General features: G+C 36.1%; 1 pseudogene across 1 annotated transcript in view; it reads right to left on the bottom strand.

The window, feature by feature from the left end:
• LOC309864094 (glutaredoxin-3-like) overlaps positions 1-13,325 on the bottom strand; it is a 62,586-nt pseudogene extending 49,261 nt beyond the window's left edge. Inside the window, exons 1-2 of the transcript in view lie at positions 13,126-13,325; positions 11,328-11,457 (exon numbers count right to left, since the gene is read on the bottom strand). The product of the transcript in view is annotated as a glutaredoxin-3-like (transcript). The remainder of the gene's footprint in view (positions 1-11,327; positions 11,458-13,125) is intronic.
• Positions 13,326-18,419: the final 5,094 nt, after the last annotated feature.

Raw genomic sequence — 18,419 nt, 5'->3', positions numbered from 1 at the left:
AACAAAAAGAAATTAACAAAATTTAACAAAGAAATTAAAAAAAAAATCTCAGGATCACAGAGATTCCATCCTTGTAGTCAGTTTCATGAAATTCTAAATTTAATATTATGTGTACATTATTTCCATACTTTGGAAGACAATTTCTGTTTTGCAAAAAACGGTAGCATTAATGCCTGTTTAATGCTAAAATCCTAAATAGTTATTTAAGTTCACTGTCATATCTTAGAAGTCCACTGAAGTATATCTGTGGACTTTAGGTCATTCCAACTATTTTAAGTCAGATGTTTAAATAATATATTGATATTCCTCATTATGTGTATTTATTCTTAGATGCCTTGGTACATTTTCTGCAGACTTGTAAAGTATTGTGTATGGTTTAATTAGTCATTCTTACCCTCATTCATTCTGATACAAAACATTTTGTTGGCAAAATGACTTTCTGTCCTTGCCCCCACCTTTAAAATGTCAATTTTGCATATAAATTTCTCAAACATTAAAAAATAGGCTCAATGAAATATTTATTTACTTAACACTTTTTACTATAAATAAATCTTATAAACCATACTAGTCATCCCACATGCTGTACTGCCATTTCTTTATTATAAATATTTATATTTAAACATTTAAAAAAATGTCTTTCAACTACTTGGAAAAAATCCCTTTGATAAACAGAAGAGGGAGCAATATTTCCTCCTTTTTGATACAGAATGCAGCATTGTTTTTTAAATTCTTAGTTCACTTTTTTTTTTTTTTTTCTCTAAATGTAAAGCCCCTCAGTCAATCTCTCCTGTGGATTTTCTTTTCCCTCCTTTCTATTTTCCTTTTTTTTTTTTTTTAATTTTTTTTTTTAATAGGGGGAGGGGTGGTCTAGTGGTGGCGGGAATAGGACCACCCATTTCGATCAAGGAAACAAAGACTAAATTCTTTCTGGTTTGCTACTTTCTCTTAGGATATAGTCAAATATTAGAAATCTTTGTCTTCTACTGTATATTTTTACTTGCAACAATACTTTAAAAAAAATATCTACTGCATCACTTTACAAAGAAGTCTCACCATTGTGTAGTCAACTGGAGTGAATGTGTGCATTCTCCAGGGCCTGCCCTGTGAGACACTGTCTCCCCGTTGTTCTCACTCAGAGCTGAGTAGGAGCCATGCACATCTGAATAACAGAGTCTTTTCTGCCTGGTGCAATCCTGGATTGTTACAGTCTAGAGGCCAGCCATGCTGTCACCGGCACAAATTGATTTAACCATCAATTGCTGTGGTCATTAAAGCTGCTAAAAGTCCTCGCCAAACTGATGAATTGCAACTGAATGTGAAATGAGTCTCTAAGTCCGTTTCCCACCATCTCATATCAAAGGCTATTGTATCCCTGCAAAGTAAAGGGTCGGAGGTTCAGGCTGGAGTTCAACAATGGGCTCTGTCAAAGGATAGAGCTCCATTCACTCGGCATTCCCAATTACAGTTTGCTTTCCATACCTTATTGTATAAAATTTGCATCCAACTAATACATTGAATTATTGGCATACTTTGGGTGTCAAAGGAGTCATTGAATGGTTTGTCCCTGAAATACGTGGAATTCTAAGCATCTGGTGGCTTCTGGGTGGTGACAATGAAATGATCTCCTGGTTTTTCACTGCTTGCAAAAGGACTAATTTTCTCTCAGCTCAGATTTAAAGCTTCTAAACGCTATGCATAACTTCGTTCACATTCACAGCCATGAACTCATTTCTGGAGTTTTTTGAGGGGAGCCGTAGGGGAGGAATGGTACTATTCCTGCCTAACAATAATGTAATTAAATTTTTAAAATGATTCACTATAATCTCTTTAGGGCTGAAATAACTGGGCAAAACTGGAATTACAATTTGATGGTTGTGTTTTCCACCTGAAGAAAAATGGGGAGTAAAATACTAGTGGGGCAAAATTAAAATCATGTTGAGGTACAGATTTCAGTGCCCCGAGAACTTTTGTTAGTTCTTCTAGGAAAAAAATAGAGGTTACAATTTAGTTTTTCATGGTGAAGCCATTCAAAGAGCCATGAATCAGTTGGTCAATGAACATGTCTCTCTTGCTACTAATGATTAGTTTTTTTTTAAGTCGATAATTAAATCTGTGGAGATAAATTATCAAAGAAGATTAAATTCTTTAAGCTTTGATATTGAAATATTAATAGGGAATTTCAGGAGAAGATTTCAAGTTTTATAGCAGCATTAATATGTTCCTGTTGATATGATTCTTCTTTTTCTGTCAGATAATCATTTGAATAGTACTTTCATTTTTGTCTTATGTCAAAATTTTTATTTATGTGTACTCTTGTTATTTGCACAAAGTTATTTGCACAAATTCATTTGAAGTTTTTAAAATATATATATAGAAACTAAATATATCTTTATCTATACATCTATATATATTTAGGTTAATATTTAAGGGCTATCTACAATCCTTATTTTTAATTCCAGTCTTTAGTTGTCTGTTCTTTCTCCTTTCCTGGTCCCAAACTTCACAGTAGTGTGACTTCAGCATCTAATGTTTGTCAAAATGCGTAGAGGAAACTCTACAGGGAAAACATGACTTGGAGATCAAAGGGAAAAAGCCCCATTTATACTCCTGCAACCCCACACATTCTGCTTATTTTCTTTCCGTAGCTCATCTTGCCACGAAATGCTACCAACAGGGCTGAGAAGAACAGATGTGGAAACCAAAATAAATCTGACTTAATATTGTAATGGGGGTTACATGAATATAAAGTATAGAAGAAAATAAGCAAAACCTGTAAGACTACGGTGCCATAGAGGAGAGAGAGGAAGAAGGGAAGTTTTGCTTAGAGATTCAGTGCGTAGGTCAGGGGTTCAGACCATTCAGATGTATTAATAATGAGCTGGCAGACAGATCCAGGTTTGTGTTTCCCTAGACTCTATTTACCATAGACTTTGAGTCTCCAGTAACTTTGTGTGGAAATCCATCAGGAAGAACTGTTACATTTTGCCCAAGGTTCCAAATGACCCTTGAAAAGGTCATTGGATTCTTGTCTTTAAAAGATCTATTGTTTGAAAAAACGGGGGAGACTCACAAGCTCCCTTGGCAAAAAAGAAAAAAATCTGACTCCAAATTGCTTAAGCATTGTAAACCAAATGGAATGTCTATATTTTATGACCCAAGGAACTATAGTACATTTTAGATGAAATTTAATGTGCAAATCAACTCTTTTTATAATCTTTAGTCACACAACAGCATTAGAAATGCTATGCTTACTCACGAGATAAAAGCAAGATAACACAATTTCTCAAAATCTCTTAGAGATAATTTACTTCTGGTTGTTTATTCTGGACCAATCATTTAGAATTATTTTTAACACTAATGTACTGGTAAAATTTCTACATTTATTATGATTATTAATTTATACCCTGGTTTACTTAAAAGTTTGCAAGTCAGGTTGATAGGAGAAAGTTCTACTTAAGTGTTATATAAATACCGTTATGTTGTCTAGTACCTGTAAAACTTTATACTGAAATATATATGTATTTATTGAAAATACTTACTGTAATAGCACAGCACAAGAGCGCTAGAAAGCCTAAAATCAACTTAAAAATAAATTTACATTTAGTAATATTTCACTGGTGTCTACATTTTAAAATAATTTAAGAAGAGGTTAATGTAAGTTTTATCATTATTTCTTTCCACAGGAGAGCAGCAAGCCTGCTTACTTTGTGAACTCATATTCAGTGCATGTAATAAGCACTTGATAAATACGTGTAGGGTGAACAAATAAAGTCCAACAATATTATTATAAGATAAGGAGGACAGAGATTTATGCCCATTTACAGCTGAGGAAATCAAGAGTCCGAACTTTGGTATTTCCTCTTGTCATGTGACTGAGACAACACAGATTACAACTTTTGGTCTTCTGTGTAATAGATTCATTCTTTATTACACTCTTTAGTGTTTCTATAATAAATTAAGGTTGAAAACATGATAGAGACAATCTTTAATCCTATCTTTTAAAAAGTGAACTCTGTTCATGGCAGATATACATTCATTCTCAAATTAGAGCACATTGTGTCTCCTTTTATGCTTGGATACATTTTCTCACAGAACCAGAACTCATAATATTATTTTGTGTTATTTAAAATATTAATTTTGGGAGCACCTGGATGGCTCAGTTGATTAAGCATCTGCCTTGGGCTCAGGTCATGATTTCAGGGTCCTGGGGTGGAGTCTCATATTGGGCTCCCAGCTCATGGAGAGCCTGGTTCTCTTTCTCTACTTGCCCCTCCCCATGCTTGTGCACACTTTCTCTATCTCAAATAAATAAATAAAATCTTTAAAACAATAAATAAAATATTAATTTTCATTTTCCTAAATTTTGCCTTTTTTAAAAATTCTAATTAAAGATGATTTCTTTGTTTCCCCTAGTCTAAGAATTTCAATTTTAAAAGCAAATCTTCTACCTACCAACCACTTCTTTTTTTTTTTTAAATTTTTTATTTTTTATAAACATATATTTTTATCCCCAGCTACCACTTCTTTTTGAGAGCATAGTTATATAAATAATTATAATGAACAACTTGCTTTTGATGCTTGATAGTCTGAAGAAGTGGGAAGGTAACTCATGCATAAGAACTGTAAGACTTTTGTTTAAATAGTATTAAAAATTTCCAGTGTTACTTGGGTATTATATGTAACAAATCTTTTAAAATTAATCATGTATTTGGTGGGCACTTTCAGTTTGAAGGCTCATGTCTTTACATCTGTGAATTTTTCTTCTATTATCTTTTTGTTTAATTTTCTTCTCTCTTTTTTCTTTGTTTTCTCTATTTGAAAATCCTAATAATTGGATGTGGGATGTTCTGAATGGATTCTCTAAGGCTCTGATCTTCTCTCTCAAATTTGTGTTCTTCTGTATGTATTTATTGTGCATTTTTGCCTAGGGGTAAATTCTTGAGTGACCCTACTTTTAGTATAAAGAGGTATTATCTTGTTCCAAAACCTCTAATTAATTCCAGTTTTTAGCCCCACTTCTTCTCCATGCTCTATACTAGCTAATTCTGAAGCTGTAGAAAAGTTAAATTTCTGCTGGAAAGATCTCCTTTCTTAGCTTTAGCCACTAAGTATGCTTTCAAGTCTTCAGGTTTCTCTGCCTTGCCTCATTTACCAAATACACCATAATTTCCCTCCCTCTCCCAGTTTAAATATATACATATTGTTTTAATGTGGGAATGGTCTCCCTCATATTTTCCTCATTTTTAGTCTTATCTTCAAACATATATTTTAAAAATTACTTTGCTCTAATTTTAGTAAGATTTCCTCATCTGCTATCTTGAACCAGCCTATTTACGATCAAAAATATTATTTATAGATTGACTGATTTCTGGGAGTTTCTCCATTTTATTTTATTTTACATTGTCTGTTATTATTACATAAGAAATACAATTACACTGAAGAAAATCAGACAAGCAAAAGTTTAAAAAAAAAGACACAATTTCAGAAATCCCCACTGTGCATCTTCCTAGATCTATCTGTCCATCTATCCTGCCACCCTTCTGTCTACATACTTACACACCTACACAAGCATTTTTAAAACAAAATAGCAAAATGAGATTATACAGTACATACATTTGGGTAACATATTATTTCAATAAATTCCATCTTTCTGTTTTGGCAAATTTTCATTGAATCTCATGCCCAGACTACAGCCAGGAGCTTTTAAAGTTCATAAGCATTGGAAAGAAAGTGAGAACAATTTTAATGGGTATAGAGGTTTCATTGTGGGGTCATGAAAATGTCCTAAAATTAGATTGTGGTTATGGTTACACAACTCTTTAAATATACTAAAAAAACACCGATTTATATACATCAGTGGATGAATCGTATGCTATGTGAGCTATATCTCAATAAAACAGTTATACAAAAGTAAAGGTTCAAAATTTGGATTTGAAAAAAAAAAAAGAATCTGTCGACCCTCATTTCAATCCTTCTTAGTATTTCAGAATTGACACTATTAACATCAGTAGGGCTTTAGAGTTGGGACCAAGCTTCTTGTCTGAATGCTTGAAAGTTGAATTCACATGATTTGAATTCATGTGAATTCACATGAATGGATGGTGGATTCAGATCTGTGTGAGGAGAGATAAGAAAAAAGTTGAGGATTATACAAACTTTTTAGTTTGAACAACCGTAATAATGGGGCTGCTATTTACTGTGAGGAGGGACACTAAAGGAAGAGCCAGTTTATTGAGATGGGGAATGAAAGGTTGGATTTCAAATGGTTTGAGTTTAAGATTCCTGTTAGATTTCCATGTGGAGGTGCTGAGAAGCCATTTATACTCATTTAGGGAGTGAACCGCACTAGAGAAAACAGATGTTCCAATATCTGGGTCCAGGGGCACTCCACCTCCTTGATAACCAGAGGACCACAGAGAATTTAGGCACATATGTGGATAGTTAGGTAGATGTGGTGGGGGAGGTTATTAAATCTTTCTGAGTACTTTTGTTTCTTAGTAAGTAAGAAGCATGGTCATCATCTGAGATTGATGATGGTAAGAACAGAGGAAATTTTGAGAGAAGAGGTGTAGGAAAGAGTCATCTAGAATAGCGAGATGGTAGTGGGACCAGAGTGGTACAGCCAAAAATTTTGTTGAATAAGAATTCAAGGTCATACATTCAGTGTGGTTGAACCACATTCAGTGTGGTTGTATTGCTTATTCCAGCAATGCTCAGCTGGGTGAGTAAAATTACAAAGAGAGTAGGAAGTCAGATTTAACAGGAATGGGCTTTTGACAGATGAGAATGATGAAGGAAGAAAGGGGAAAGCAGATGGGGGAATTCAAAGAGGTGATTATTATGGAGAACCATGGAATTTGAGCTGGGTAAAGAAGCATTAGATGCCAAGGTAGCAACAGATAGTGAAAAGATAGTTCAGTAAATGGATTTTAGGTTCCAGTACATTGGAGAATTGTTGAAATATCCTGTTTATACAGGAGATGTGTTGCTTGCAATTGAATTTTGGAGGAGTTGCAATTATTGATAATGAAATGGTCCAAGAGGGAATGATAGAAGTCTATGGCTTCAAAGAGTGAAGAACAAATCTTTAGAGGGTAAATGGTCAAGATACTGAGATGACACGATATGAGAGACATTACACATGTAAATTTTGAAATCACCATAAATTATGACAAGAATTAAATGACAGAGAAAAAGTGAGCTGGGAGCTAATATCCTCAAGGCCTGTGTTAGAAGGACTTGTACCTCTGAGCATGACCATAACAAGAATGAATGAGTGCTGTAGTCTGACAGTATGGCATTCAAAACCGGGGATTTTTAGAAAGGAGAGAATGGAGATGGTCTGGAAGCTGCAATGGGATATAAGGTTTGTGGGAGTGAAAATCACCTTCTAAGAAATGACAAGAGAAGGAATGTTGTTATTCCAGTTGGAGCTAGAAAACATATGAAGGAGATGTTTAGGATGAAAGGAATATTGTGGGTAACTGACCAGAAGTGTCAGAGTGTACAGTGGTTGAGTTTCAGGAGTTAGAACAGAGGTTGGGAGATGGGGTGTATATGGAGTTCAGAGTCTTGGAACTGAGAGATGGCCTGTGAGTATTGGGGTTCCTTCTAGAATTTGATGTAAATAGAGATATATGGCATTGTAAGATTAGTTCTGAAAGTGCCAAGGCAGGCAGTGGTAAGACTCTGTGTCCTAGGGAGGCAGGCCAGGGGTGGGTCTTGTTAGATGCATGTAAAATTTGAAGGTTTTTTTTTTTCATTTTCACCAATGGTGTTGTGAAGACACAAGAAACATTTTCATGGAACACACTTTGTTTGGGAGCTCCCTTTTTAGTCCTTTTTAAGGAAAGGGGAGATTAGAATGCCAGTCTATAGAAGATGGAACACTGAGGCTCCCCTTTACTCATGGTCAAGGTAGAATGCTAGGAAAAGAATGTATACATCTATATACCTATATAGATATGTATACTTATAGATATATATCTATATATTTACATATATAGAGAGGGAAAGAGTATAAAAAGATAATTATATAAAAATTGGGCATAGAGCATTTTATTCATGGGAGACACTGACACTTCCCACATGGGGCAAGATGAAAAGTCCCTTATTTTCTTGATTGTGATCCAAATTAAAGCAAAGTTTAATTAAAGTTTCATTAAAGAAAAAAAAAATTGGGCATAGGAAGATGTGTTGTATTTGTTTCTATGATGTTGAATGCCACTGGAGTTAAAAATACTCTTTGTCCTGTACCCCTGGGGCTAATAATACATTATATGTTAATTAAAAAAATACTCTTTGTGTGGGGGCATCTGAGTAGCTCAGATGGGTAAGCACCAGGCTCTTGATCACAGCTCAGATCTTGTCTCCAGGTCATGGGTTCAAGCCCTGCAGTGGGCTCCACGCTGGGCATGGAGCCTACTTAAAAAAAGAAAAAAAGAAAAAGAAAGAAATACTCTTTGAAGAGCACTACTCAGTGGCAGGAATATGGTTTAGGATCACTTTGTTGTGTACAATTTAATTCAATGTGTACAAAAATACCATGAGGCAGGTACTGATACTCCAGGTTCACAGTTTCTTTCCCACAGTACTGAAATTGAAAACAGTACTGAACATTGAAATTTTTTCCTAATTCATATTTTTAAAGATTTATTTATTTGAGAGAGAGTGAAAGAGAGGGAGTGAGCACGGGGGCAGGTAAAGGAAGAAGAAGAGGCAGAAGGTCTTAATCAGACTCTGAGCTGAATGGAGAGTCTGCTGATGGGCTCGATCTCACAATCCTGAGATCACAACTTGAGTGGAAACCAAGAGTCTGGTGCTTAGCCAGCTGTGCCACCCAGGCGCCCCTCCTAACACATTTGATAGCAAAATCTAGCCATCCCTGAATGGAATTAATAGCAAAGTGTTTGTAATCTTTATTTGATTTATTGTGAATAATCCTGCATTTCTCTTCTGAAATAGTAGTGTGATTATGGGGAACTGTTTAACACCCTAATTAAAATAGTCCATAATACATGGTACGTGTGCCCTATTAATGTCTTAAAATCTGTGAAAGTCTCAGTTTCAGAATATATTAGACAATAAGGGATTACAACCTGTACTCAAATTTTCCACGAATGAAAACAGATGTTTAAAGACTTAACTAACCTGCCCCAGGCTGAGTAGTAGGTAGTAGAGCCAGACCTAGCTCTCTGTGAATCCAGGGAACACTGAAATCAACTGTGGAATCTGCCTTAGCCAGTTGTCCTCATTGGGTGTGGACTTAAAGCCACCTGAAACTCATTCTGTACAACCAGGGACCTCAATGCAGAGGAAAGAGAAATCCTATGAGAACTCATGTAGTCTTATCTTGCATATATTTGAATTTGGATGTACATGAATACAGGGTAACTGTGTCTTTGTGATAGCCAAGAAGACCATGCAGAATCAGAAGGACAAAACTTTTTTTTTTTTAATTTTTATGATTTTATTTATTTATTTGACAGAGAGAATCACAAGTAGGCAGGGAGGCAGTCAGAGAGAGGAGGGGGGAAGCAGGCTCCCTGCTGAGCAGAGAGCCTAATGTGGGGCTTGATCCCAGGACCCTGGGATCATGACCTAAGCTGAAGACAGAGGCTTAACCCACTGAGCAACCCAGGTGTCCCACAAAACTATTTTTTAAATGTGAAGCAAGTAGCACAGAAGCAGAATATCTTCAGTTAGAAGTTGACTTGTTTAGCCAGCACCTGCCTTCCCCAAAATTATCCAGCTAAATGGCTGTATGTGCAAAATGTATGAGTTTTTGATAAAAAAGGAATTTATTTTCTGAAATCCACACTTTTCTACACCACAGCCACTGCTAATAATAGCTAACATTGACTGAATACCCACAATCTTCCAAGCACTGTGGTGAGCATTTTATACGCATTATTTCACTTGATGTTTAAAACAACTGTGTGAAGTAGGCAATATTTATTATCCTCCCTTAATGGATGAGGAAATCAGAGATTAGAGAGGCTTAGAAAATTGGTCAACGTCAATAGTTAGTGAATGGGCAAGACAGTCTTCAAACTTGTGCTGCCAGATTCAAGAACAGTCCGTTTATAACTATTAAGCATTCTGCTTTAATTTATAACCATTGAACATCTGATCAAGAAAACTTTAAACTTGAGTAAACTAATAACCAATGAATCAGTTGAATTGATAATCAAAGAGCTTACACCCCAGTGACCTCACTTCCGCCCCCCAAATCTCCAGGATCCCACTGTTTTTATATATTTCTTTTGCCAAGCTTCATAGCAAACGGTTTCAAAAAATTTTACAAATGGGTGCAGTGCCGCATTTTATAGAACTAAAAGAATTTGAAACTAGAGTCAGAGATAGCATGATAAGAAATGTATGGACCAACCTCACTTTTGAACAGCTGCAAATATACTACATAAAACTCTAATATGACATAACTGTATAACAATATTTAATATATTATGATAATATCTTTTTAAAAAGGTTTTTTTATTTTAAAAAGAGAGAGCACACAAGCCGGGGGAGGGGCAGAAGGAGAGAGAGGATCTCGTGCAGACTCCCTGCTGAGTGTGGAGCCTGATGCAGGGCTTGATCTCATGACCCTGAGATCATGACATAAGACGAAATCACGAGTTGGATGCTAAGTTGACTAAGCCACCCAGGTACCCCTATTATAATAATATTCTAAATTTACACATCTAGCATTTTTTTCTAAATACATAAATCTAGAGTTTTTGAAATCAAACTGTTTCTATTCAATGTTATACTGAAAATTTTAACTACGGCAATAAGATTTTTTAAAAAGTAAATAATAATAGCAATAATAAGAGCTAATCCTTTTTGCAAGCCCACTATGCATCATATCCTTCATACATATCTCATTTTATCCTTACAGTAATACTGAAAGTTTGCTATTATTATTTCCCTGTTATAGCAGAGAACTAAGATTCAGATAGTTACGAATTTGCCTGTGGCTGCACAGCTCCTTGCCCCTTTCTGTTACCAAGCCAAGTCTTTAAAGCATTAGAAAGAAGAGGTTTCAGTGCATGGTTTACCGTTCTACTACATCCTAGAGGGTTTTAGCTAGTGAAGTATAGTCTTTACGATAAGACCAGGGTCAGAAGCTGTAAGTACAATGATTACTGTCCTGTCTACAGGGTTTTCTTACTCACTTACCGCTTTCTTTACTTTTCTTCCTCTCCACTCCTTGGAGAATATCTTTTGGTAAAAGAGGAAAAGAGACACTGATTCTGTTAAGTCATTCTGCTATGGAAGGGCTTTGCTGGTGGCAAGGAACATGTGTTTTTCTTGTAGGTGTTTACCTCTGAGGAAACTGAAAGACGTAAAGTCACCTTCTGTAGAATGGAAGACTGAGTGGATTCCTCTGGACTCTCTCCATGGAGTCTGAGAGGGGCATAGAGTATTCTGAGGAGATCGTGAGAAGAGAAAAGGCTGGGGAGATCAGGGGAAAAAGGGACTTCTGAACGACCATCTGAAAGAGGCCTCTAAAACTGAAAGCTAACTCAATGGGCAACGCAAGGAAATGTTTGACACAACCCCTGACCCCTGAGGGTATGTGAGAAAGTAAGACTCATTTCTGGTTAAGACTTATTTCTGAGTCATGGCCTGTTGTTGCCTATCCTTCCTGACATGGTGGACAGAACGAAGGGGTGGTACATCAGGGCAAAGGTGAAGATAGCCCTATTAGTCTGTCTCACTGCATTAACATGAGCAGAGGTTTGATAATAGCTTAGGTAAATACAGAAGAAAGTTTCACGTTTTTTCCCCCTTTGGAAATATTTCAACATAAATGGGAGGAAGAATGGATGTTAGAGGGTGGGGTGAGCAAGATGAATTGTTTGTTAGCCTGCAAGGGGTGTAAGTTAATTACCGTAGAAGGAGGTCGAGTTTAATTTGTGAATGATCAAGTGAAAATTGGATACTGAGAAATTTGACACATGTAACTTCAGATGTTTCAAGAACATACTGCTTTAAACATTAGTTCTTAAAAAAATAATCTGGAAGCCACTCAAGAGTAACAGAAGCCTTCTTGGTGTAAAACAATTTTGACTGTACCTGGAGTTAGGTCAGATTTCATAGGTTAAGGGCATAATCCCAACAAATCTCCCTTTATTTCAGATGCCAGCTGCAAACTTTGGGGTTCCCAGGCCTTCTGCACTTCTGACCAATTGGCTGTAAATTTGGAGGTTTCCACTAACCCTCTGGTTTGAAAATTTGCTAGACTGCCTCACAGAACTCAGGAAAGCATTATACTTATCATCACAATTTTATTTAAAAAGGCTGCAAATCAGAACCAGCCAAAAGAAGAGATTCAGACCTTGCCCTGGGAGGTTTCTAAATGCTAAGATGCATGTCCTCAGGATGCATCACTTTCCTGATCACCAAACTGGAAATTCTCTGAAGCTTCAGGTGTCCAGAGTTTTTATCGGGGTTCCTAATACAGATGTGACTGAATCATTGATTATGTGATTGAACTCAATTTCCAGCAACCATCTGGTTCCCAGAGGATGGACTACACCAAAATTGCAACTTTCTAATCATGTAGTTGGTCCTTCCATCACACCCACCCCGATCCTAAAACTAGGAGTGATCTCATTGGCATAAACCCTTGAGGTCCCATGGCACGGTATCATGAATAACAAAGATATTCTTGTCCCTTAAAAAATTCCAAAGGTTTTGGGGCACCTGGGTGGCTCAGTGGGTTAAGCCGCTGCCTTCGGCTCAGGTCATTATCTCAGGGTCCTGGGATCGAGTCCCGCATCGGGCTCCCTGCTTGGCGGGGAGTCTGCTTCCCTCTCTCTCTCTCTGCCTGCCTCTCTGTCTATTGTGATCTCTCTCTCTGTCAAATAAATAAATAAAATCTTAAAAAAAAAATTCCAAAGGTTTTGAGGCTCCCTCCCAAGAACCAGAAACAAAGGCCAGCCAAAATTTTTATATAATACTCAGATTACATTAGAGAATAAGGTACTGTTAAACACACTACTTTCTGGGTGTCTCAGAAAACTGCTCTCTCATTCCTAGCTCCTTCCCCCACATAGCTCCCACTTAACTTCTGAGTTAGAGAGGAACCCATTCAGCTGCTCCTACCTTCTGGCATACCTTGAGGGACAGGCTCGGGCCTCACCCTTGCTTTCTGGGCTGATGTGTAATAATGATGCTTCTCCCTCTAGGTCCACGTTTTTGGCTGAATGGGTCAGCCCCTGTGCTGAGGGCAGGGATGGAAACAATGGCAGCTCATCTGGCTTTCGTTCTACACAAATGGCTTTTCCATCTCTACCATCTTTCCCTTCCTCATCCATCCTCCAATGAACTCTAGCCGTCTGCTCATTCCTTATCAGAGACTGATCTGTCCTCTAATTTTTAAGAGCTGTGCTCTGCCAGTGATCCATGAGCCTATTGACCTCACCTTACATTTCATTTAAGACCCCTTTCTCTTCTCAGTCCTTTGTTTATTCTAAGGGAAATACATAAGGGGAAGTTCTTTATGGAAGTTTGGAGTTTTTCATAATACAGTTGTATTACAGGGTCTCTACTCTTTTTTTTTTTTTTTTCAGGGTCTCTACTCTTGACAGACACTGAAGTTTAAGGCATGACTAGAAAGTTTGGGGTTCTGCCAGCTTAAAGATGTCGAGAAAACTGAGTGTATTATGACCACCTCAGTTCTGAAGATGGTAAGACAATTTCCATTTTTATTAGCATCATTGTGACTTTTACTGATGAGGAAGGGAATTGAGAATATCTGTACACATGAAAAATCCTTTGGAAAACTAAACTGACAGAAAGTTGAATACTAGCTAAATTTTCTTTCTAAAAAGCTGTTCATTATAAGATATATTCCAGTATGGTCCTTTTTATTTCTTTCAATTTTAGTGATCATACAGTACAATATTTGTTTCTAGTCTAGTATCTTAAATAACTGGTAATATCTTTCAAAAATTATTGTGAAATATTTTAAGAATTTTAGTTTAATCATCATTAAAACTGGAGAGGTGAGTACATTGAGGGTTTTCATTGTGATTTATTCTGTTTACTTCTCAGTCCATTTTATAGGGTAATTGACTAGTAGCCTATATACTTTCCAGTAAAGGAGGAGATATAAAATCAATATTTTGGTAGCCCTTCTAAGCTATATTAGGATTTAGTTTATATCATGTTGAGTAGATTTTTAAAAAAAAATCTTTTTTAAAGGATTTTATTAATTTATTTATTTGAGAGATAGAGCAGAAAGAGGGAGTGAGAGGACAAAGCAGACTCCCCCCTGGGCAGAGAGCCCTACATGGGACTTGATCCCAGGACTCTGAGATCATCAATTAAGCTGATGGCAGACACTTAACCGCTGAGTCACTGAGGCACTTGGGTAGAGTTTCTTAACCTGAAGCCCTGCTGAATTCCCTAGAGCAGTGATTGTCTTTTCACTAAACAGGACTTTACACTACACAGGAATGTCTTTAGGGTCCTGAGACAATCTAACTCTAGACTTATTTGTGGGTACAGTTTGCCTTTGTAGAGTTGAGCTGCTCTGTCTTGCAAGGCATATTAACAGGAGTGTTAATGCGAATACTTTTAACCTATTAGCTAAAAAATATAAACAAAAGAAAAGAAATGAAATATTGACCAAAGGAATATAATATTAACTGAAAAAAAATGTAGCAAAACATTTATTTATTTTTTTAGCAGGAGCACTAGAAGTTTGGTTTACTGTGGGCATTTCAAAATTTAGAAAGAGTCACTCAATGTTGCAGATTCACCTACCACTCCTAGGAAGAACTAAATTAAGGGAAAGAATTGAAAGCTGGAAACCTCTGGAGAACCCATGGTTGAAGGGTCACCGGCATAGAAAACTGAAGCTCTTTCCTCCACTTGATCCTGATGTTGAGGCCGGCATGCTACATCTGAAAGAAAGAGACTGAGTGCAGCCGCTGAAAAAGCAAAGTCAGTTGATCCATCAGGAAAATCAGTCTTCTGGAAAATAACAGTCCACACATTAGGTAAAGAACATGTCTTTTCATTTGAAAGGCAGCTTGAGGCTAACTAAGGATGATTTGAATTCAGGGATAGAAAAGCATTACAGGCATATTGCTGTATGATATAGAGTTGCTGCCTAGAGAAGTGGTTATGCTTTGATACCAAGCAAAAAGACACAAATATCAACTGTTAATATGGTAGGTTGAGGGGAGAGCAACAGCATATAATTGATTTCATGATTAATTTGTTGAAATCACTTTATGTCTGTTCCTGTTTAAAAGCTTTAAACTATACTTAGAAAATAAAATAGAATTACTACCTTTTTTGAAAGGAAAATTAATACTTGCTCTTTTTAAAAATTCAGAAAATATAGAAAAGTATAAAGAAGAAAATAAAAATCACCTGTAATCAACTCCAGATAAATGCTATTAACAAAATATTTGTTCAAAAATATGTGTGAGTTTACATAAGAACAGAGTCATTTTCTACATACTTCTTTAAAGTTTATTATTTTACTTGACATGTCCTGGATATTCTTTAGATTAACAAATAAAGCTATGCATCACTATTTTAATTTTTTTTTTAAATTTTATCATATGTCTCTACCATATGCTTTTTAAAGAAATTCTGCTCTTAAAATGATCAATCTCTGTAATTCCAACTATCATATTCTTGGCTTCCACCCATTATGTACAGTCACACCTGGCTGGGATGCAAATCTACTAGTTCCTGAGGCCAATACAGATATTTATCAGAGTCCTTCCTTTTATCTGCAAACTGGCTTAAAAGATGACTTCTTTCTTTTGCTAAAATACAGGAAGAAAATGGCTGATTAGTCATTGTCTCCAACAACACTCTCTAAATGAGAAAGCCCAAAACCAGGTACCAAGGAGTAAAAGCCAAGTTATATTCAAAGAGAATAAAATACTAAAGTTGTATATATTTCTGAAGAGATCCTTGAACAGAAAAATAAACATTCTGGGCAATTTTATTAAAACACTCAAGTATGGGGGAAAACAAAATTTTAAGTAAGCTGTGACTTCTTACCATTGAAGATTGATTAAAAGGAGAAAAACAAAAAACAACAGCTACTTGAATTTCCCTAATTGGGTTCTATTGGCATAGAATAGAATATATAAATATAAATATAAATATAAATATTTTATTTATAAATATTTTATATAAATATAAAATAGTATATTTTATAATATACTGATTAGAATTATTGGTTATTATTTTTATTCAGTTGTGTTAACAAAGAAGTGTCTTCTTGATTTGTGTGGTCAAAAAATAAATAAATAAACATAACACTACTTACCAACTTAATACCTGTAGAATAAAGATTCAGGCCACAAGTTAGTTCTTACAGCAGTATTTGCCTCAAGGGCGTTATGCTTGGTCATATACAAAATCTCTATGAAAAATAAACAAACTTTTACTGTGAGCATCCTCAAACTATAAACTATCAATAAATTTCATTTCAGCTTATCTTAAAATGTTATGGCATGATAACTTTCATGAACATAGTTGACAGAACAACTTTCTCTTAATGTTTCCCTGCAATCACAATGGAGATAATTTTAAATTGGTATTAATGTCACACATGTGAGTTACTATAAAGTTTCCTGCAGAATAAGATTGGCATATATTAATATACAGTGAGGTTAGTAAACTTTGCCTGAATCCTTAAGATAGTACAATTCTCATTTGGGGCTACCTATCAGATAACATTAGTGTTGCTATAACCAGGGAAAGGTTTTTACATTATAAATAAATAACAATACTTGGGAAAAACATCAAATGAGCTTCCAAAACATTTCCGTTCCTGATTCATCAAGGAGAATGGCATCTAGCAAACTGACACCATGGCATCTGAGTTGGAGAGGACTAGCACGATTACATTGGAATGCAGAGAAACATGAAATCTATGGAGTGTAAACTTGTCAACAAGGCACTTTTATCAAATGATGCAGAACATGGAAGGGGTCAAATGTATTACTGAGACAGCAAATGGCTCCTTCCTTTTCTTTACTTGGAAAATGTCAGGGGGCATTTCTGTAGATAGGGAGATTTCTTGAAGTGGATTTCTGTTACCTGTTAGTCATCAATCCCCCTTCCCCCTTCAGGACAGTGTCTTGGTGTTCATTTAGAAGCCTAATCCTTGCCATGGAGCACAGAAGCTTCAGGGGGATAGAGATAGGATTAATGGACCTAACTGGGTAAAGGGTAATCACATACTTCTTTCCACAGTAAGTAATCTAAGGTACGGCATTTCCACTATCCCAAAGAATTGGTTAATGAGTGAGCATGTGACCCAATCCAGCCAAATAGGAAGGAAGAAGTTTCCTTAGGGCTTCTTGTGAGTTCCTTCATTCTTAAACAGAGGCACCAGAAAAGAAGCTTTCTTTTCCTCTGAGTGCCATCCTCTGTAGATATAAGGCCTGGAATGCTACACCAATTTTCTTACTTAGGAAGTTAGCAGGGGGATGAGCCAACAGATAAAAGAAGTCTCAGTTGGGAGAACACAAAAGAATGAGAGCCATTCAATTAAGCCAACTCTGAAAGTCTTCTCTCTGGACTTCCAATACCATGAGCCAATAAATTCTCTAATTTTAATCTACTTTGAACTGGGTTTAATATTATTTGTAGACAAAATACTATTTGTAGACAAAAACTCTCATATTTTAACAGAACTTTCTTTCTTCTTCTTCTTCTTCTTCTTCTTCTTTTTTTTTTTTTTTTTTTTTTTTGGTCCTAGAATGTGTAGTGGTTTATTCAAGGCCTCCTTCAGATGTATTAAGTGTACCTTCTATGAAGCATTTTTCCTAAATTTGAACAGATAATCACATAAAAGTCTCAGAATTTTTTTCCCCTTAGGTGGTGCAACAGGTCTTTGGGGAATTTATGTATGGGTCTTTGTTGATTTCAGTTAACTGTTAAAAATTTATGAAGGGAACTTCCTTCCTACCTTATGTGAACAAACTTCTGAGCCCCAAGTCTTTCTCCACTGACCTGGAGTAAACAGCCTGCTGATATAGTTCTTCCACTCTAAACATGAAGAAGGAGCATATTTTTCACCCTCACTACTCAAGGATGTGAATCCTTGTACCTGAACTTCTGTGTATTCCCTCCTTTTAGGACAGTAGGATGACTCTGCACAGAAATACTTGTTTTCAGAACTTCAAATCCATGTGCACTCTCAGTGCCTGGCCCTTTACATAAATGATAGCCCATCTTGGCATTTAAGTCTATTTATTTCTGTGCTGTTTCGTAGTATGTTATAACACAGTTCAAGTTCTTTTCTCTTGCCCCTGGCACAATACTGAACATATACTGCTCAAGTTTACAGTTGCAGCTAACCTCTAGCAGAATATTCAAGGCCTCCTAATTCTAGACCATGGGTTGTGACTAATCCTGGGAGATCCACT

The sequence above is a fragment of the Mustela nivalis genome, assembly GCF_964662115.1.
Source record: "Mustela nivalis genome assembly, chromosome: 5".
In the NCBI taxonomy this organism is placed as follows: Eukaryota; Metazoa; Chordata; class Mammalia; order Carnivora; family Mustelidae; genus Mustela; species Mustela nivalis.
The sequence above is the reverse complement of the archived record's forward strand: the minus strand, read 5'-3'. Positions and strand labels throughout refer to the sequence as shown.